The 23,253-nt window shown below is 46.9% G+C and overlaps 1 protein-coding gene across 4 annotated transcripts in view; it reads right to left on the reverse strand.

The window, feature by feature from the left end:
• The window catches only part of cables1 (Cdk5 and Abl enzyme substrate 1), a 225,190-nt gene that overhangs the window by 64,967 nt on the left and 136,970 nt on the right, over positions 1 to 23,253 (reverse strand). The gene's annotated exons all lie outside the window — the stretch shown is intronic.

The following is a 23,253-nucleotide window of genomic DNA, read 5'->3' on the forward strand; positions in this document are numbered from 1 at the left end:
TTTACCTCAGTTAAGAGCTTTGCTTCATGCTATGGCTCTGACTTTGATTGTGTGTGCCACCTTCTAGAAAAACATTTGTTTCCAAAATGTCGGCAACGGCATTATACATTTCTGAACAAATAATTATGTTACTACTCCCAATTACTCAATGAATATTGCTTCCTACATTACCAAATCCCTGCTTCACAATATTAGAATATCACAAATTATGAAAGGACATTATGGGATTCAGTGTTGACAGTGAAGCTGTGTGATAGTAAACTGATAATGAAAGTAAGAGAAGCAAGTGTGCCTCTGAAGATTCATCTGGTATGTGCACTGTAAAATACAGCTCCACACTGTATGATGACATGCATTTATCAAGCGTCTTTAACATGGTAAAATGTTCCAGGCATAAACAAAATGTTGGCACCTGGTCATATGAGGAGATAGTCAGCCAGGTGATCAATAGTTTAGTCAAAAAAGGTTTTAACGATCATCTGCGAAGTCGGAAGAGAGGCAGAGAGCTTTAGGGGGGAGGGAATTTCAGAGCTTTGGGCTGAGGCAGCTGAAGGCATGGCTGCCAAGGGTGGGACGGCAAAAAGTGGGGACGGTCAACAAGCCAGAATTGGCAGAGCACCGAGGTACAGATTGCAAAGGTCCTAGGTTTCATCCGCAGTGTATGCTGAGTGAGTTTATGTTAGATGGGGTCATGGCAGGCAAAGCAGGATCTCTGGCCTAGGGAGAACAGTTTGTCAGTGTTCTTGCTGCTGGGTGGCAGGTGCTTGTCAGGTGAGTACAAGCTCAGGCTTAGCTGTGAAACCCACCAGTCAGATAGCCTGCAAACAGGTTCACATATGAAGAACAGCTCAGATGAAAGGACAGATCATAGGAAATATGGGGCGAAATTCTCCCGAAACGGCGCGATGTCCGCCGACTGGCGCCCAAAACGGCGCCAATCAGACGGGCATCGCGCCGCCCCAAAGGTGCGGAATGCTCCGCATCTTTGGGGGCCGAGCCCCAACATTGAGGGACTAGGCCAACGCCGGAGGAATTTCCGCCCCGCCAGCTGGCGGAAACGGCCTTTGTTGCCCTGCCAGCTGCCGCGGAAATGACATCCCCGGGCGGCGCATGCGTGGGAGCGTCAGCAGCCGCTGACAGTTTCCCACGCATGCGCAGTGGAGGGAGTCTCTTCCGCCTCCGCCATGGTGGAGACCGTGGTGGAGGCGGAAGGGAAAGAGTGCTCCCACGGCACAGGCCCGCCCGCGGATCGGTGGGCCCCGATCGTGGGCCAGGCCACCGTGGGGGCACCCCCCGGGGCCAGATCGCCCCGCGTCCCCCCAGGACCCCGGAGCCGCCCGCGCCGCCTTGTCCCGCCGTTCAAAAGGTGGTTTAATCCACGCCGGCGGGACAGACAATTTATCGGCGGGACTTCGGCCCATCCGGGCCGGAGAATCGAGCGGGGGGGCCCGCCAACCTGCGCGGCCCGATTCCCGCCCCTGCCGAATATCTGGTGCCGGAGACTTTGGCAACCGGCGGGGGCGGGATTCACGGCAGCCCCCGGCGATTCTCCAACCCGGCGGGGGGTCAGAGAATGACGCCCATGATATGTGTTTGTGTAAACTTAGAACTATTGAAGAAACTGCAGCTCACCGGGGTGGGGGTTACACTCATGGCCTACACGTGACCCCAGACCAACAGCAATAAATGCCTTCTGAAATGGCCTAGCAAGTCATTCGGTTGCATTCAACCACCACAAAGAAAACTCAGGAATGAAACCAACCTGGGCTCCGGAAATGACAAGGGCAAACCTGGCAGTGTTGATCCTGGCAAACCTGGCAAAGTTCTCCTTCCTAACATCTGGGGGCATGTGCCTAAATTGGGAGAGGTGTCCCAGACGAGACACAGCACAGAAGAGGCCCTTCGGCCCAGCGTGTTTGCACCGACGCATGAAAAACATGTGACCGGTCCACCTAATCCCATTTGCCCAAAGTCTTGAATGTTAAGACGTGCCAAGTGCTCACCCAGGTACTTTTTAAAGGATGCAAGGCAACCCAACTCTACCATCCTCCCAGGCATTGGATTCCAGACCATCACCACCCTCTGGGTAAAAAGGTTTTTCCTTAAATCCCCTTCTAAACCTTCTGCCCCTAACCTTGAACTTGTGCCTCCTTGTAACTTGCCCTTAATGAAGGAGAATAGCTACTCCCTTGTCAACGCCCCTCATAATCTTGTACACCTTGAACAGTTCGCCTTTCAATCTTTTCTGCTCCAGGGAAAACAACCCAAGCCTATCCAACCTCTCTTCATAACTTAAATGTTCCATCCCAGGCAAAGTCCGGGTGAATCGCCTCTGCACCTCCTCCAGTGCAATCACATCCTTCTTATAATGTGGTGACCAGAATTGTACACAGTAGTCGAGCTGTGGCCTCACTAAAGTTCCACACAGCTCCATCATGACCTCCCTGCTTTTGTATTCTATGCCTCGATTGATAAAGGCAAATGTCCCATATGCCATTTTCACCACCCTATTAACCTGGCCTCTGCCTTCAGGTCTATGAAAAAAATACATCAAAGTCCCTTTGTTCCTCGGATCTTCCCAGTGTCAGGTCATTCATTGAAAACTTCCTGGTCACATAGAAGTCATAGACGTTTATAGCATAGAAACAGGTCCTTCAGCCCAACCTGTCCATGCTGCAAAGTTTTTAACCACTAAGCTAGGCCCAATTGCCCGCATTTGGCCCATAACCTTCTATACCCAGCTTTCCCATGTAACTGTCAAAATGCTTTTTAAAAGAAAAAATTGTACCCTCCTCTACTACTGCCTCTGGCAGCTCGTTCCATACACTCACCATCCTCGGTGTGAAACATCTGCCCCTCTAAACCCTTTTGTATCTCTCCCCTCTCACCTTAAACCTATGCCCTCTAGTTTTAGATTCCCCTACCTTTGGGAAAACATTTTGAATATCTACCTTATCTATGCCGCTCATTATTTTATAGACCTCTATAAGATCACCCCTAAGCCTCCTACGCTCCAGGGAAAAAAGTCACAGTCTATCCAGCCTCTCCTTCTAACTCAAACCATCATGTCCCGGTAGCATCCTAGTAAATCTTCTCTGCATTTTTCTAGTTTAAAAATATCCTTTCTATAATAGGGTGACCAGAACTGTACACAGTATTCCAACTGTGGCTTTACTAATGTCTTGTATTCTACCTGCCATATGACCAACCCGTCTATATCTTCCTGTAACCCAAGACACACAACCCCACTGTAAATCACCCAGCCAATCTTTGTGTCATCTGCAAACTTACTGATCCTAACCCCCACATCGTCATCTATACCGTTTATCGTCGAGCAACAGTCCTCAACATCGATCCTGGACCCCGTGAAGTCTCACGCCAGGTCAAATATGGTCAAGGAAACTTCATACTGGTAACCGCGTCCCATTCCCACCTCAGCTGATGAATCTGTACCCTTCCATGTTGAACACCACTTGGAGGAAAACACAGGAACCATGAGCAGGGGTAGACCATTCGGCCCCTCCAACCTGCTCCGTCATTCAGTGTCCCGGCTGATCATCCAACTCTGTACCCTGTTCCCGCTTTCCCCTTCGATCTCTTTAGCACCAAGAGCTTCATTTAACACCTTCATGAAAACATACAATGTTTTGGCTTCAACTGCATTCTGTGGTAAGGAATTCCACTGGTTCACCATATCTAGGTGAGGAAATTTCTCCTCAGCTCAGCCCTAAATGGTTTAGTCCATATCTTTAGACTATGATCCCTGGTTCTGGGCAACCCCACCATCGGGAACATCCTTCCTGCATCTACCCTGTCGAGTCCTTTTGGGAGTTTTACAGGTTTCTGAGAGTTCTTCCCCCTGCCCCCATCCCGCACCCCCCCCCCCCCCCCCCATTCCCTAATTCCTCTGAACTCCTGCGAAAATAATCATAACCAACCCAATTTCTCAACCCAGTACGTCAGTGCTGCCATCCAGTCCAGTAAACTTTCTCTGCACTCCCTCTACAGCAAGAACATCCTTCCTCAGATAAGGAGACCAAAAGCGCACACAATATTCCAGGTGTGGTCTTACCAAGGCACTGTAAATTTGCAGCAAGCTTTCCCTGCATCTCTACTCTAATCCTCTTGCTATGAAGGCCAACATACCATTTACCACCTGCTGCATGTGCATCCTTACTTTCAGTAACTGATGTACGAGGACACCCAGGTCTCTGCACATTCCCCTCAGGATTGAGGGTGGCAGGGGTATAATGTACTCTGGGTGGAGGACTTCTATGTCCATCACCAAGACTGTGTGGCCGGGTCCTAAAGGACAGTTGTTTGATTGAGACTGCGGCAGGTGGTGAGGAAACCAATAATAGGGAAAAACATGCTTGACCTCATTCTCACCAGCTACCTGCCACAGATGCATCTGTCCATGACAGTATTGGTAGAAGTGACCACCACCCAGTCCTTGTGGAAATAAAGTCCTGTCTTCACATTGAGAAAACACTCCATCATATTGTGTGGCATCACCACCATGCTGAATGGGATAGAGTTTGAACAAATCAAGAAACCCTAGACTGGACGTCCCTGAGGTGCTGTGCCATCAGCAGAATTGCACTCAACCACAATCTGTAACCACATGGCCTAGCATATTCCCCACTCTACCATTACCACCAAGCCAGGGGATCAACCCTGGTTCAATGAAGAGGAGAGGAGAGCATGCCAGGAGCAACACAGGCATACTTAAAAAATGAGTGTCAACCTGGTGAAGCTACAACACAGGACTATTGTGTGGCAAACAGCATAAGGCAGCACCGTAGCATAGTGGTTCGCACAGTTGCTTCACAGCTCCAGGGTCCCAGGTTCGATTCCCGGCTGGGTCACTTGCGGAGTTTGCACGTTCTCCCCGTGTCTGCGTGGGTTTCCTCCGGTTTCCTCCCACAGTGCAAAGATGTGCGGGTTAGGTGGATTGGCCATGCTAAATTGCCCTTATTGTCCAAAAAGGTTAAGTGGGGGTTACGGGGATCGGGTAGATACGTGGGCTTGAGTCGGTTGATCTTTGTAAGGGCCGGTGTAGACTCGATGGGCCGAATGGCCTCTTTCTGCACTGTAAATTCTATGATTCTATGATAAGCAGCAAGAAATAGACAGACCTAAGTGATCCTACTAGCAACGGATCAGTCTTGCCACATCCAGCAGTGAATGGTGATGGGCAATTATACAACTCAATGGAGGAGGAGGCTCCACAAATACCTCCATCCTCAATGTTGGAGGAGCTAAGTACATTTGTGCAAAAGACAAGGCTGAAGCATTCGCAACAATCTTCAGCCAGAAGTGCCAGTGGATGATCCATCTTGGTCTCCTCTGGAGGTCCCCAGCATTACAGATGTCAGTCTTCAACCAATTTGGTTCACTCCACATGATATCAAGAAACGGCTGAAGGTACTGGATACTGCAAATGCTATGGGCCCTGACAATATTCCAGCAATAGTACTAAAGACTTGTGCTCCAGAATCTGTTGGGTCCCTGGCCAAGGTGTTCCAGTACAGCTACATCACTGGCATCTACCCGGCAATGTGGAGCATTGCCCAGGTATTTCCTATACTCAAGAAACAGGGCTAAACCAACCCAGCCAATTGTCGCCCCATCTGTCTACTCTTCATCATCAGCAAAGTAATAAAAGGAGTCATCACCAGTGCTATTAAGCAGCACTTACATAGCAATAATCTGCTCATGGACGCTCAGCTTGGGTCCACCAGGGTCACTCAGCTGCTGACCTCATTACAGTCTTGGTTCAAACAGGGACAAAAAAAAGAGTTGAATGTCAGAAGTGAACTAAGGCTGACTGCCCATGACATCAAAACAGCATCCTGCTTGATCGGCAACCCTTCCACAAACATTCAATTTCTCCACCACCGTGAACATGGCAGCCGTGTGTACCAGCTTAAAGATGCACTGCAGTAACTCACCAATGCTCCTTAGACAGTACCTTCCAAACCACAACTACTACCATCTAGAAGGACAAGAGCAAAAAAGTACACCGCCACCTGGAGGTTCCTCTCCAAGCCACTCACTATCCTGACTTGGAAATATATCGCCGGTCCTTCACTGTTGCAGGGGCAAAATCCTGAAACGCCCTCCCTAACAGCCAGTGGGTGTACGTACACCTCCGGGACTGCAGCGATTCAAGAAGGCAGCTCACTACCACCTTCTGAAGAGAAACTAGAGACGGGCAATAAATGCTCGTCTAGCCAGCGACACCCACATCCCGTAAGTGTCGATGTGAATTTGGCTTCAAAACCCACCTGTAAAACCTCACCACATGCGGGGTGGTGAGAGAGAATGGCGGGAGTGAAGCAGTCAAACTATAATGAAGTGAGATGCTTAATCACATTAAGGATGTAATTCAAGGTAATGTTAAGGCCATTCATTGTGCAGGCTAAAGTGAATCCGTGACAAAGGTGCATAAAAACCGCCGGGGAAGCATTCAGCAAGATTGATACAGACTGGCTGTGGGCATCTGGAGATAGAGGAGCTGTCAGTCAGAAGTAGAGAATCTCAGTACCATTCAGAGACGACGGAAAACACACAAATATAACTCCTTAACTGGACAAGCATTTTAAACAGCCCAAATGTCACATACAGTGGATGCTGGGATATCCTCTTCAAACCACTGAACGAGGTGCGAAACAGCGGCCAAGCAAAGCTGTTTCTATCCAAAAAAACGGCGTACGATGTTGTAGCTGACAACTTTAGGATTGATCGTGTGCAACTGGAAAATGGTTTTCACTTTTTAAACTGATATAAGCATCGGTCCCTTTTAAATGTAAGAACTCTTACAACACCAGGTTAAAGACCAACAGGTTTGTTTTGAATCATTAGCTTTCGGAGCACAGCTCCTTCCTCAGGTGAGTGATTAGCAGCTAGTGATTCAAAATAAACCTGTTGGACTTTAACCTGGTGTTGTCAGACGTCTCACTGTGCCCACCCCTGTGCAAGGCCGGCATCCACGCATCCTTTTAAATGTGGATGCTTTAAGTGGCAGCAACTGTAATTTCATCCATTGTGTAATTCATCATTATGGATGGAATTCTCCGATGCCGCGGCCAAGTTCTGACGCCTACGTCAAAATCAGCGTGAACCACTCCGACATCAATGGGCCGCCAGCCTGGATATTCACCCGTTCCTAGGGGGCTAGTACGGCACCGGAGTGGTGTCCGCTGCTCCAGCGCTCGGACGCCGGCGCGCCACAGGTCCGCGCATGCGCGCCACGGCTGCCGCGAGTCCACGCATGCGCGTGGGTTCCCGTCTCCCTGGCAATATGGCGAGCCCTACAGGGGGCCGGGCGCGGAGAAACATAGGCCCCCACGGAACTAGCCCACCTATCGGTAGGCCCCGATCGCGGACCAGGCCACTGTGGAGGCCCCCCCCCCCCCAGAGTCGGATCCCCCCGTTCCTCCACAAGGACGGCCCCCGCAGCCAGAACTCCGAGGTCCCGCCGGGTGGGACCATACATAACCCACGCCGGCAGGACTCGGTGGGCACTCGGCCCGTCGAGGCGCGGAAAATCACCGGGGGGGGGGCGCTTTCAACGGCCCCCGACTGGTGCGGCGCCAATCCCGCGGGCGCCCGAGGATCAGCGGCGGAGAATCGATGGGCCGGCGGGTGGGGCCGGAGAATCCCGGCCTATGTTCCCAGTCTGAACTCTGAAATACATTCCATTTTTACTAATCTGGTGCACTTGCAAACACACATAAAAGGACGTTTCCTGCAACCACCTTCAGAATCAGCTTTCCGGATGTTTTGGTGGATAAAGCCCCATTTAATAAATCTCTCGAGTCCAATCTCCATGGTTCAGTTTGTACGGCTAATGCCCAATTTAGAACTTCCCCATAATCTGCGTTTGATCCCCGAATTGTGCTGAGTTAGCTGATCTTAGCGGGATGCCTCAAGAAGCATCAGTGCTCTTAGCACCAAGAGGGGAAGAATCAGCCAGAGTTCCCATTAGTCAGCAACACTGCTGGAAAGCTCATTCACGGACGCCGGTTGAGAACAGGGGATTTCTGAGGTGATGCTCCCATGGCTAATTGGCCTGCCAGCCCTCACAACCCAGGGACATGTGTGAAGCATTAAGTCTGGGCGAAGAGCAGACTGAGGGCCACAGAATGTATGTCACCATGAATGGCCACCACCATTTGCTGCTGTCTTTGGGACGAGCATGCACATTACCAATTCTGCCCCCACCCACCAATCAAAATCAGGGCCATAAAGAGCGGAGGGAAACAATAAAAGAAAAAGGAAAAACTGTCATGTAATATGGAGCCATGGCAATGTTCAAACAGAAACAGGCGAAGAGTTAAAAAGCTTCCATGTTACACAATGTGAGCTGAGATCATTAAAATGTCTGATAATTATCAATTATCTGTAGCTTTTCAAAACCATAGCATTGTTTTAAGCTAATGTCCCTAAAGGAATATGGAGGCACTCTCACTTAAAAAGTCAACTGAGTATGTATTCAACAGTCTGTTGAGAGATAGGAAAGTAAACAACAGAAGTGCTTACAAAGTGCCTTTCACAACCTCAAATGCCCCAAAGCGCTTTCCAGTCCACAAATACTTACTGACGTGTGGTCACTGTTGTGTTGTTGGAAACAGGGCAGCTAATTTGCACACAGCACTCAGATAAATGATCAGATAATCTGTTTTGGTGATGTCAACTGAAGGATAAATATTGGCCAAGGCCCCACTTTTCTTCCAACATTGCTGTGGAATCTTTGATGTCAAGTTAAGAGGATAGACCGGGTGTCAGTTTAAAGTCTCAACGAAAAGACGGCAAATTCAACTGTACAACATCCCCTCACTGATGTGCCAGCTTGGATTATGTGCCCAAGTGTCCCGAGTGGGACTTCAACCCATGACTGACTTACTCAGCAGCGAGAGTGCTACGTGCTACGAGGGCAGCACGGTAGCATAGTGGTTAGCACAATTGCTTAACAGCTCCAGGGTCTCAGGTTTGATTCCCGGCTTGGGTCACTGTCTGTGCGGAGTCTGCACGTTCTCCCCGTGTCTGTGTGGGTTTCCTCCGGGTGCTCCGGTTTCCTCCCACAGTCCAAAGATGTGCAGGTTAGGTGGATGGCCATGCTAAATTGCCCTTAGTGTCCAAAGTTGTCCTTAATGTTGGGTGGAGTTACTGGGTTATGGGGATAGGGTGGGGGTGTGGGCTTGGGTGGGGTGCTCTTTCCAAGAGCCGGTAGAGACTCGATGGGCCAAATGGCCTCCTTCTGCACTGTAAATTCTATGAGCACCACTAAGCAAAGGCCAACACAAAGGAGCTTGTAGGTTCCTGCAATTTTGTTGCCAGTCAGTTAATTACACCCAGATTTTATTAAGTGAAACTAAGGCCCTTCCATGCGTTGAAGCGGTTTGATACTCTAATGCACGCAGATTCTAATATTGCACATCTGGCTTCCCGGAATTCTAGGAGGGCTAATGCTTCCTGACTTCCAGTCAGAGTGATGGAGCCAACATAGTTTGTGCTGGTTCTCAGGTGTAAAAAGAGAGGTTACACGAGTGAGATCCAGTAATTGTGTGAAGTACAATTACCAGTCAAGTAATATACTGAGTTTGCTCATTAATTTTCTCATGTTTAGTCTACACTGAAACCTGTGGAGTATGATAGCATTCAACATGCCTCCTGTAATATCATGGGATTTCCGCCTCAGCTTTAATAGTTCTGGCATTGTTATGCTCATTGACATGCACAAGGTAATAAAATGTTGTAGCATTGAGACATAAAAATTGTTAATAATATTGCTCCGGCTGGATGGAGACCTACTGTTTTCAAATACAATGTGCAAGATGATTGATGATGGGCATTACAAAAACAAATGTCAGTCACCTAATTACTGCCGGTTATTAAAATGTTCACCAGTGGTGTATGGGGCTTGGTACGAAGCCCCATTGCAACGTACACTCATTTATCTTTATTTTTAAGTATCTGGGAGTAGAGTGTCTGGTGGGCTGCTCCGATTTTCTACTGTAATAGGCACTGTAGGGAAGAAAGAACTGGACAGAAAAAATGTACACCTCACCTCATTTCACTTGAATTCAACGTGGCTTCCAAAATTCACTACTGTTGAAGCAAAATAGATTATCAGCAAATGAGTGGATTAGCACCCATGGTCTCTAGCTCACTTGGCTAGATGGTTAATGTGTGATGCAGCATGCCGCCAACAGCAAGGGTTCAATCCCACACTGGCTGTGGTTGCTCATTGAGGCCTGCCCCTCGCTTTGCCCCATTCTTGTGCAGGGGTGCCCTTCCAGCTAGATATAACTAATTCTTCTCTCCCCCACCCCGCCCCCAACCCCTCTGGTGAAGAGAGATGCCAATAGTCCTTTTTGGACTATGGCTAGTTACCTCATTTGAGACAAGACAGAAGTCAATGTTAGGCATAGTGAGGCATGTGCACCTTAGAGTAGCAGACATTCACCTTCATTATTCTGGGATGTTCACTTCCTGCAAATTAATGGAATGATGTTCCTCTCTATTCAGAGAATTATGACAATGGCATAGATGGCCAAATACGATTTTCACAGTAACTTCATTGCAGTGTAATGTAAGCTTACGTGTGATTATTATTATTACATGCTGCTTACGACGTCCTGTAGTTTGGTGAAAAGTGAAACATGGCAAAATTGAAGTGACTTCTGGTGCGGCAGACAGTTTTCTTTAGGGAAAGTAACAGAATAGTTTGTGGTGCCAAGCACAGCATCTATATACATCAGTACACTGTAGACTGGCTTTGAAAGATGGCACAAGACCAGGGCTGCCACCATGGTAAGGAAGAACACTTCAGATCTACACAACTAGATCCATAGGTACAGTTGCTTGGATTAGGGCAAGCAAAAGCTGATTGACTCTGGTGGAAATGTTCCATCTGTGATTCCTCCTCGGGTCCTATCCCATAAGCAGAAAGGATTCCCATCTTCTCAATTTAGATTTCTGCAAAATTGCAGCAAGAATGTCACTGTGATACATGGAAACATATGAATCAGGAGCAGGAATAGACCATTTGGCCCCTCGAGCCTGCTCCACCATTTGAGAAATTCATGGCTGATTTGATTGTTGTCAAAATTCCACTTCCTGGGCAGCACGGTGGCGCAGTGCGTTAGCCCTGCTGCCTCATGGCGTCAAGGTCTCAGGTTCAATCCCGGCTCCGGGTCACTGTCCATGTGGAGTTTGCACATTCTCCCCATGTTTGCGTGGGTTTCGTCCCCACAACCCAAAGATGTGCAGGCTAGGTGGATTGGCCACGCTAAATTGCCCCTTAATTGGAAAAAATGAATTGGGTACTCTAAATTTAAAAAAAAATCCACTTCCTGTCTACCTCCAATATCACCTATATCAATCCAGAATCTATCTAATTCTGCCTTTGAAAATATTCAGTGACCCTGCCTCCACTGCTCACTGGCAAAGAAAATTCCACAAATTAACTATCTTCGAAGAGAAAATAAATTCTCAAACACCTCTTAAATGCGACAGCCTTCATTTATAAAGTGTACCCTAATTCTAGTCACTCGATAGGGAGGCTAGAATAACTCATTTTCCAATCTGTAAGTCATATTTAATGATGCCAGGAAAGGCTGCATTATTTAGTCATTGTAGGTTGGACCATAATACTAATGATAATAATCTTTATTATCACAAGTAGGCTTACATTAACACTACAGTGAAGTGACTGTGAAAAGCCCCTAGTCGCCACATTCCGGCACCTGTTCAGGTACACTGAGGGAGAATTCAGAATGTCCAATTACATAGAACATAGAAAATACAGCACAGAACAGGCCCTTCGGCCCACGATGTTGTGCCGAACATTTGTCCTAGATTAATCATAGATTATCATTGAATTTACAGTGCAGAAGGAGGCCATTCGGCCCTTTGAGTCTGCACCGGCTCTTGGAAAGAGCACCCTACCCAAACTCAACACCTCCACCCAACACTAAGGGCAATTTTGGACATTAAGGGCAATTTATCATTGGCCAATTCACCTAACCTGCACATCTTTGGACTGTGGGAGGAAACCGGAGCACCCGGAGGAAACCCACGCAGACACGGGGAGGACGTGCAGACTCCGCACAGACAGTGACCCTAGCCGGAATCGAACCTGGGACCCTGGAGCTGTGAAGCAATTGTGCCATCCACAATGCTACCGTGCTGCCCTTGAGAACAAATAAATCTACACTATATCATTTTACCGTAATCCATGTACCTATCCAATAGCTGCTTGAAGGTCCCTAATGTTTCCGACTCAACTACTTCCACAGGCAGTGCATTCCATGCCCCCACTACTCTCTGGGTAAAGAACCTACCTCTGATATCCCTCCTATATCTTCCACCTTTCACCTTAAATTTATGTCCCCTTGTAATGGTTTGTTCCACCCGGGGAAAAAGTCTCTGACTGTCTACTCTATCTATTCCCCTGATCATCTTATAAACCTCTATCAAGTCGCCCCTCATCCTTCTCCGTTCCAATGAGAAAAGGCCTAGCACCCTCAACCTTTCCTCGTAAGACCTACTCTCCATTCCAGGCAACTTCCTGGTAAATCTTTTTTGCACCTTTTCCAAAGCTTCCACATCCTTCCTAAAATGAGGCGACCAGAACTGTACACAGTACTCCAAATGTGGCCTTACCAAAGTTTTGTACAGCTGCATCATCACCTCACGGCTCTTAAATTCAATCCCTCTGTTAATGAACGCGAGCACACCATAGGCCTTCTTCACAGCTCTATCCACTTGAGTGGCAACTTTCAAAGATGTATGAACATAGACCCCAAGATCTCTCTGCTCCTCCACATTGCCAAGAACTCTACCGTTAACCCTGTATTCCGCACTCATATTTGTCCTTCCAAAATGGACAACCTCACACTTTTCAGGGTTAAACTCCACCTGCCACTTCTCAGCCCAGCTCTGCATCCTATCTATGTCTCTTTGCAGCCGACAACAGCCCTCTTTACTATCCGCAACTCCACCAATCTTCGTATCGTCTGCAAATTTACTGACCCACCCTTCAACTCCCTCATCCAAGTCATTAATGAAAATCACAAACAGCAGAGGACCCAGAACTGATCCCTGCGGTACGCTACTGGTAACTGGGATCCAGGCTGAATATTTGCCATCCACCACCACTCTCTGACTTCAATTCATCTAACAAACACGTCTTTCGGGACTTGTGGGAGTAAATCAGAGCACCCGGAGGAAACCCACGCAGACACGGGGAGAACGTGCAGACTCCGCACAGACAGTGACCCAAGCTGGGAATCGAACCTGAGTTCCTGGCACTGTGAAGCAACAGTGCTACGGTATGCAGAACGTACCGTACCGTACCTGCCTGGGTAACTACAGAATCCATAAGGAGATCTTATGTGGGTAACTACCTCAGGGAAAGGAACGTCAAGATGGTCAGTACAAACGATACAAGGACATACCCAAAAAAACTTACAAACTTCTGAATAGAAGACTGCGTCTCTTGGGAAAACACTGCAGCCAATGAGATCAAGATGAAGCAAGCACTGAAATTAGTTTCATGCTTCAGGGACCATCTACACCAAACTTGCAACATTCAACATGTCCATAGGAAGGCCAGAGGTTCCCCTAAGCACCAACTTGAACTGGCAATTGTATGGACACCAATGCTGATCTTGCATGTGACTCTTCAGTCATCAAGAGGATCCACAGAAGACGATGAAATTACTTAAAATTTGGACATACTAGAATCATATGTCATCTATCACCATTTCTATTTTGCTATGCTGGCATTGCTCAATAACCTTTCCTCGTAGCAATATTTGCCCCTTCTACATTGTTATCCTCGACATTAAAAGGGCAGCACAGTGGTGCAGTGGGTTAGCCCTGATGCCTCACGGCGCCAAGGTCCCAGGTTCAATCCCGGGTCTGGGTCACTGTCCGTGTGGAGTTTGCACATTCTCCCCGTATTTGCGTGGGTTTCGCCCCCACAACCCAAAGTGCAGACTAGGTGGATTAGCACCACTAAATTGCCCCTTAATTGGACAAAATGAATTGGGTGTTCTAAAATGTATTAAAAAAAACATTCAATCTCATGTCTTTTATCAGGAATTTGAGTCCTTCTTGTGCCTCTCAGCAGTCTTGACCATTTAAAAAAATATTTTATTAAGGTATTTGAAAATTTTTACAACAGTAACATAAACAATGACATCAACATGGTAAAATAAATATTCCCCCCTCCCACCCCCCAGCCCAATCTTCACGCACTTCAGCCATATAACAACCATCCGCCCCCCCCCCCCCCCTTGGAATACTGCATCTGCTGACATTTTAATTTTCCCCGAGAAAGCCGACGAACGTCTGCCACCTCCGGGAGAACCCTAACATTGACCTTCTTAAGGCAAACTTTATTTTCTCGAGACTGAGAAACCCAGCCATGTCACTAACCCAGGTCTCTACACTCGGGGGCTTTGAGTCCCTCCACATTAATAAGATCCGTCTCCGGGATACCAGAGAGGCAAAGGCCAAGACGTCGGCCTCTTTCGCCCCCTGAACTCCCGTATCTTCCGACACTCCAAAGGTCGTTACCTCCGGACTCGGCACCACCCGTGTTTTTAGTACCTTGGACATTGCCTTAGCAAAATCCTGCCAAAACCCTCTAAGCTTCGGGCATGCCCAAAAAACGTGGATATGATTTGCTGGGCTTCCCACGCACCTCGCACACCTATCCTCAACCCCGAAGAACTTACTCATCCTAGCCGCTGTCATGTGTGCCCGGTGGACTATCTTAAATTGTATCAGGCTAATCCTGGCGCATGATGAGGAGGTATTAACCCTGCTTAGGGCATCTGCCCATAGCCCTGACTCTATCTCTCCTCCTAGCTCATCAACCCACTTGCCCTTAAGCTCCTCCACCGGAGTTTCCTCCGCCTCCGAAAGCTTTTGGTAAATATCCGATACCTTCCCCTCTCCCACCCAGGTACTGGAAACCACTCTATCCTGTATCTCCCGTAGCTGCAGCACTGGAAAGGCCAGCACCTGTTTTCTCAGGAAGTCTTGCACCTGCAAATACCTAAAACCATTCCCTGCTGGCAATTTAAATTTATCCTCCAACGGTTTCAAGCTGGGAAAGCTCCCGTCTATAAATAGATCCCCCATCCTTCTAATTCCTGCCCTCTGCCAACTCCGGAACCAGCCATCTAGCCTACCCGGTACAAACCTGTGGTTATTATAAATCGGGGTCCAAATCGATGTTCCCTCCACTCTCTTATATCTCCTCCATTGCCCCCAGATCCTCAGAGCCGGCAATAGCACCGGATTTGTGGAGTATCGGGCCGGCGAGAACGGCAGAGGTGCCGTTACCGATGCTCCCAGACTGGTGTCTTTACATGACGCTGCCTCCATCCGTTCCCATGCCGACCCCTCCCCCACTACCCACTTCCTAATCATGGCTATATTAGCCACCCAATAGAAATTGCAGAAGTTCTGCAGCGCCAACCCACCCTCCCCCGACTGCGCTCCAGCAACACTTTCTTCACTCGCGGGGTTTTACTCGCCCACACAAAGCCCAAAATAATCTTATTCACCCGCTTGAAAAAGGCCTTAGGGATGAAGATTGGGAGGCACTGAAAGGCAAACAGAAATCTGGGGAGGATCGTCATTTTCACGGTCTGTACCCTCCCCGCCAGTGATAGCGGGATCATGTCCCATCTTTTAAAGTAGTCTGGACCATTAATGTGCCCCTTTCTGTCTTCGGCTTCCAGCCACCATTCCCTCATGTCAAACTTCTCTGTGCCTTCCCCTTTTAGTTAAAGTCAATTTGCTGCTATTACTCTAACTCTCTCAGAGCTTTCATTGATGTCAGCCTCTCCTCTCTCTGTGGTTACAACTGTGCTCTCAGCTGCACCTCTCTCAGTAATTTCAAGCCTCAGTAAACCAGTTTTGTTTACTAGTTTCAGCTCCCTGGTCACAAACTGTGAATGAACACTACTCACAACTCTCACGGTATTGAATTATTGGGGAAAGTCTGAGTAATATCTGCTGGGCCCGCCATAACTATGTCCCTGTCATCCATCTTATCTGCACATGAAATGTAATATTGAGGCAACAGGAAATAAATGTACAACCTTGGATACAAGCTGTACACATCCCCACATTATAACATTATATCATAGCCTTAGTATGGTCACCATAGTGTAGGTTTTTATTTTTGCTCAGTTTGCTGGAACAGTAATCAGAAATACAAATGAACACCTAAACTTAATTGTAAAAGCTCAGGTGGGGAAGCAACTTGCTTATTTTTTTTTTTGGAGGGGGGGTGGGTTACCATTGGCCATTATTAATGAATTTGCATTAAACAAAGCTTCTGCTTGTGGCATCATTTCCAATAGAAACAGCTGTGCTCGCTCTGATACTGTTAAAATAAACTTGCATTAAAAAACATCCATTTTCTCCACTTTTTATGTACGTACAGTGTAAATGAAGCTGTCAGGGAGCAACTCAGAGGATAAATACCATATTACTTTTATAGGACCTCATATGTAATACGCTGGAAAATTAATTGGTGCAAAAAAAAACCTAACAAATATCTATCTGCCGAAGCTCTGCTTTTTAATCTGATACCCTGCCCAAAGATGACATTCGGCTTGTCCCGCCCCAGCCTGCCACTTATCAAATGATGAAGCAGCGCTATTTAGTGTGGAGTTGTTTAGTATTGAGCTGCGCAGCAACATATGGAGAATGAAGAGGCAGCAGTGGCCGGCGTAATCGAGACACATCCTTTTGCGCTGGAGAGCAACAACCCCAGAGGAGAAGAGGGAAAGCTGGGAAAGGCTGGAAGAGGTGAGTCCTTGCTGAGGTCAAGGGTCCAGCAGTGAGGAGGTTCATTGAGTGGTTCAGGAGGCAGCAGGTCCTGATGAGCAACAAGATAGCGCTCCCAGGTTATCGCCGGGAACGTTGACGAATCGCATTGGTGTTCGCTACAACAGCAGGAACTGTATTATTTCAGCTGTCTGGCTACTGCAATATGAGCCACTGACATTTAATTAGTGAGCAACCATGAAAAAAAAGCATCTTAACGGATGTGCCAATAAGTTCCGAAAATCATCAGTAATCCATCTGTGGTGGAGCCCACAGCTTCCCTTGTGGAGGTTGCCACAACTCCACTCACTCAGTACACTGGCCACCACTACAATGCCATGTCACACTGGAAACCATTGAGGAAATTCCCCGCCACCACAGAAACTCAGAACAACTGAATCTTTCATACAAAAATAGAACACTAGATACTGGAAATCCGAAAGAACAGAAAATGCTGGAAATACTCAGCAGCTCTGGCAGCTTCTGTGGAGATATTACGGGAGTTAACATTCCGCCAGAGGCCGGCAGCGGGATTTTCTGGTTTGGTTGCTGTCTAGGGAGTTTCCTGTTGGGCCCTGGCGGTAGAGAGTCCCTATCGGCAGGGCCAGATGATCCTGCCGATGCGGACAGGTGGAAAATTCTGCCCATCCAGTTGTACGATAGCAGGAGAGAACAAGGTGTTAGCATTCCAGTGTTCTGCACAACATGTACATTGTATAATTATTAGCAACTAATGCTAAAAAATACAGGTGGCAACATTTTGCATCTACATTTCAGTTCATAACACTTTCTTTGGCTCTACTAACTGTAAAGTGGTCAACTGTCAATTTATTTATAATTAATGTTGATGCTCTTCTTTTTTGTTTCCACTAACCTGCAAAAAGACCAACTTCCAAGATTTTAACTATCCCTACATTCCCACTGGATTGAAGAGTTCCCGTTGTGTCTTTTTCCAGCTTTCTTTCTTCCCAGGTCTCAAAACAATAGAGCTCCTTAAGCCATCGTTTACTTCAGGATTTTAAAACATAAGCGTTGTACCACCAGTCACTTCCCCCTGATTCACCTCTTTTCTGTTCATCTCGCTGCGTTCAAGTCCTGTCACAGGGCTGAAACATATACGCCAGGCTAACAATTCAATGTACTACCGACGTACTGCTTCATTGTTAGGGTGGTGACCTCAAGCTGTGAAACAATGGTCAATGGCATTAAAAATATTTCACCACACCATTTGAATCCATAGAATCCCTACAGGGAAGGAGGCAGTCATTCGGCCCAAGTCTGCACCGACCCTCCGAAAGAGCACCCTACCGAGGCCCATTCCCCCGACCTACCGCGGCCCGTTCCCCAACCCAGCGCATTGATCGTTATCTGCACATCTTTGGACTGTGGGAGAAAACCGAAGCACCCGGGGGAAACATGGGGAGAATGTGCAAACTCCACACAAACAGTCACCGGAGGCCGGAATCGAACCCTGTGCTAACCACTGTGCCACCGAAGAGTGGAGCGTTCTCCAAAGTGTCCTGGTTAGTTTTCTTTCCTTATACTATATCACATAAAATAGTTTATCTGCTTTCACTGCTATTTGTGGGCTCTTGCTGTGCACAGAGGAGCCAACTTTGTTTACACACCAATCGCCCAACTTCAAAGTAACTCGCTGTGAATTCCTTGAGGCATTTTTGAACAGGCTAAAGTGCTATGCAAATGAAATCTTCCTTTTCCTGGGTAATGAGCAGTTCTTTCGCAATAAAAAAAAGGTGGTAGAAATGGTTACCTCTCGATAGTGCTAACAGGCTTCATGTGTACAGCTTGCTAGTTCGAGGATGCCAAGACTGGAGACAAAGATCTTTTTCACCACCTTCGCTAACCAACTATCAGACTAAGTTGGCCAGGCATCGGCACAAAGTCCACTACTGTTTAAGTACTGTGCACTGGACAGCAGATCACATTTCAAGATCAAACTCCTGTACACTCAGTACAAACCAGTGTGAGCCACAATAACAGCTCAGTATTTGTCAATAAACCCTCGAATTAAAGGGCTATTTTAAGTCTTTTGGAGTTTTGAAAACGACAACTAAATTTTGTTTTTGCAGCGGACTTTAATGTTTGTTTTGTCTACTGATTTAGGATGATATCATGCACGTTAATGTTTTGTGACCAGAAGCAGACATTACATGCTTGAAATAGGCTTGTTTTGTCTAAAACATGTTTTTTTTTTAAAAACATCAAAAGGTAATAACTGTTGAGTGCATTATCCTTTCCCTCTCCCAGAGATGCCTGTACTTTGGGGGCATGCTTCCTGCAAACTAACAACTATGTTTAACTACATAACAACAGTGAGCGCACTTCAATTCATCTATCTTTAGGAAATCTAGAGGTCCAGAGAAATCTCTGCCCCGTGGGATGATCAATTCTTTTCAATTCAGACTTTCTAAAGAACGAATGACGTTTCTGGAATAAAACGATTTCAGTATCTGGAGTTGATTTAACTGTACATTTTGAGTTAAACCTTCATTTATCTAAAAATGTCAAACAAAATTCTGCTGACTCGGTCCTTCCTATTTTTCCATCTAAACTCACTTTTTCCTATTCTCTCTGTTCTTTTCCGAAGTTCACTTTAAAAAGAAAATTTACTCAGTGTGATAATGTTATGATAATCTAATGCTAATGCCATCACTAACTGCTGATACCCGTGTGTATTTGTTTTTAGCTGCCGTTAGTTCTGATCCTTTTCTGTTACTTAACGCTTCTTCCATTTTTGAGATCATACTGTATTTTAACATTTGATACTTTTATATATTAAAAAGATTCGCTTTTACAACGCATTTTGTCTCCCTTTTTGTGGTTGAGTTACCACATCTTTTTGGCGATGAGAATAAAACATAATTTAGGTTTCGACAAGTTCAACACATTTGTTAAGCTTACTGATGGAAGAAAAGTCAGCAGCAACATGGCTATGTTTGGGTCTATCAGAGAGTTTGTGGAAGATAAAAAGAACTGGACTGAATAAGTGAAAAGGTTGGAACACTTTCCTGCACTACCCCCCCCGATTGTGGGCAATGAAGTTGTTTCAAGAGGATGTGGATGGGAGATTTCTGGGAAGGGGACGGAGAAAGAGGGGGCAGTGGGTTGATGGGTGCCGAGGTATGGGCCCACTTATTGGGTGGCAGAGGGATGATAACTGAAAGCAGGAGGGGGGGGCGGGGTGCGGGGTTACTAGAGCCTCCCCGATCTGGCTGGTGACATTGAATGTACGAGGGTTGGGAGGCCTGGTGAAACGGGCGAGAGTTTTCGGGCATTTAGAGAATCTGAGGGCCGATGTGCTTTTGTTGCTGGGGGCTCACTTGGTAGTGAAGGACCAAGTAAGGCTTCATAAAGGTTGGGTGTTCCACGCGGGATTTGATAGTAGGCAGGGACAAGCTAGCGGATCTGGGTTTTTGGGTATGGGTGGCCAAGGTGGTGGATGAGTACGCAGGGTTTAACAAGAATGGGGAGGTTTCGTCCTGGGTAGTATGGGAGGCTCTGAAGGCAGTGTCAAGGGAGGAGGCGATTGCATACATTTCGCAGGTGGATAGGAAAACAACGGAGGAACGTGAGCGGTTGGTGAATGAAATATTGGAGGTGGATAGGAAGTATTTGGAGGACCCTACTTTTACCAGGAAGCTGTTGCAGATTGATCTGATGTCAACGGGTAAGGTGGTGTGGCAGTTGAGACGGGCGAAGGGGGCAGTTTGAGTACGAGGAGGTGGCCAGCCATCTGCTGCCGAGCCAATTGAGACGGTAGGCAGTTTCCCGGTAAATTTCCAGGTGCAGGGAGGGGAAGAGAGAAAGCACGCAGGCAGGTGCCCTGCATCAAGTTAGAAAAAGCTGCAAGTAAAAAGGTGAAGCCAGTGGAGTGTTTTAAGTGTGCAGCGTCACACTAGGCAAATCATTGTATGGTTATGGATGCTGTTTGTCACCAGGACAACAAGAGGGGACATTTAGCGAAGTGCTGGAGTACTAAGAGAAAGTCGAAGGTTGAGCAGAAAAGTTCAAATGCAAGTAAGCCAACTTATGCTAAAATGGAGGTTGACACAGGTGCCTCTGCATCGGTCAATCAGTGAGGAAATCTTCAGGAAAACTTGGGGCTGTGTACAGGCACCAGTCCTTACTCAGGCAGTAATCAACCATTGGATGTGCACCAGTGAAACTATACCATTGCTTGGAAGTTTAGAAGTAGACATTGCTATAACAGTCAAGAAGCAAGTGCACAGCTCCTGGTAGTAAAACAGTGTTATAACCTGCCTGCTTACCATTGGCTGGGGACTAATGACAATCCCACAATCCTGTGGGAGTATGAGCTTCCCCAATGAGGGGGGGCGGAGAAACCATTAGTAAACTCCAAGTATAAATAAAGCTGGCCAGTTGGGAACCAGCAGGAAGGTGTGTGCAGCAAGGGAAGTTGCTGCTGCTGTTATATATATATATATATATATATATATTTATATATATATATATATGTTATTGTAAATAAATGTTATTACTTTGTATCCTTAAAACGCGTGCTGGATTCTTCGTGGCCCTCACAAAAAACAGCATGGGTCTATTCTACTAGGGTGTGACTGGCTCAGGAAAATTCAGTTGAACTGGGGTGAGATAAAGCACATGGAAGTGACGGAGGATGTTATGAAGAAATATATTGAAGTTTTCAAAGATGAATCAGGTATATTGCGGGGCAGCACAGTTAAATCGTTCGTAGATCCTCAGGATAAATGTGAGGTCATCCATTTTGGTAGGGATAACAGCAAAATGGACTATTATTTAAATGGTAAAACATTGAAGCATGCTGCTGTGCAGAGGGACCTGGGTGTCCTTGTGCATGAATCACACAAAGGTTGGTTTGCAGGTGCCGCAGGTAATTAAGAAGGCAAATAGAATTTTGTCCTTCATTGCTGGAGGGATGGGGTTTAAAAGCAGGGAGGTTATGTTGCAGCTGTATAGTGTGCTGGTGAGGCCACACCTGGAGTACTGTGTATAGTTTTGGTCTCCTTACTTGAGAAAGGATGTACTGGCACTGGAGGGTGTGCAGAGGAGATTCACCAGGTTGATTCCGGAGTTGCAAGGATTAGCTTATGAGGAGAGACTAAGTAGACTGGGACTATACTCATTGGAATTTATAAAACTGAGGAGGGATCTTATTGAAACATATAAAATTATCAAGGGAATAGATAGGATAGAAGCAAGGAGATTGCTTCCACTGACGAATGAAACTAGAACGAGGCTCAAAATAAAAAGAAGCAGATTTAGGAGAGTTGAGGAGTAACATCTTCAACAAAGGGTCGCGAATCTGTAGAATTGACGCTACCTCGTTAAATGTTTTTAAGGCAAAGATAGATAGATTTTTGAACAGCTGAGTCCACAAAACACCAGCCATGTACTTATTGAATGACGGAGCAGGCTCGAGGGATCAGATGGCCCACTCCTGTTCCTAGTTCTTATGTTCGGCACTTGCTTTTTCAAACCAAGGACAGTGCCCTACTCCATAAAAGACAAAGTGGAGGAGGAGTATTCCTCTTGTTGCAGTCTACTTAGATGACATTTTAACCACGGGTAAGACTGAGCTGCAGTGGCTAGCACTGCTGCCTCACAGCGCCGAGGACCCAGGTTCAATCCCGGCCCCGGGTCACCGTCCATGTGGAGTTTGCACATTCTCCCAGTGTCTGCGTGGGTCTCACCTCTACAACCCAAAAAGATGTCAGGGTAGGTAGACTGGCAACGCTAAATTGCCCCTCAATTGGAAAGAGAGAATTGGGTACTCAAGACTGAGGAGCAGCACCTCAGCAACCTGGATAGAGTTTTACAAAGGTTTTCAGAGGTGGGACTACGCCCGAGGTGGAGCAAGTGCATTCTTTTAGGCACTGAGTATCTAGGCCACAGAATCACTGCACAAGTCTGATGACCTGTGGAAAGGGAGGCTCGAGCGATTAAGGAAGCTCTGGATCTCAGGAATGTGGGTTGATAAACTATTGTGGAAAGCTTTTGCCAGACCTGTCTACAGTACCTACTTCTGCACAAAGAAACCAAATGGAAGTGGGAGTCTGCACAGAAGGCTTTCAAAGATGTGAAAGCGGCGCTGCAACTGAAAAATCTGCCAGTCCATTTTGATCCAGACAGGGAGCTTATTCTGTCGTGAGATGTCTCGCCCTCTGGGCGGTATTTCCTCATGTAATGACGGACGGGTCCGAAAACCCTCTGGTTTTGCATCTAGAAATCTGACAAAGGCTGAAATGGGGTATTCACAAAAGGATAAAGTAGGTATAGCTATCATTTTGCAGTAAAAAGATTCCATCAGTACCTCTATGATCGTTCATTCATCATATGTACTGACAACAAGCCATTGATGAGTCTTTC

This window comes from Scyliorhinus torazame, chromosome 11, assembly GCF_047496885.1.
Source record: "Scyliorhinus torazame isolate Kashiwa2021f chromosome 11, sScyTor2.1, whole genome shotgun sequence".
Classification (NCBI taxonomy): Eukaryota; Metazoa; Chordata; class Chondrichthyes; order Carcharhiniformes; family Scyliorhinidae; genus Scyliorhinus; species Scyliorhinus torazame.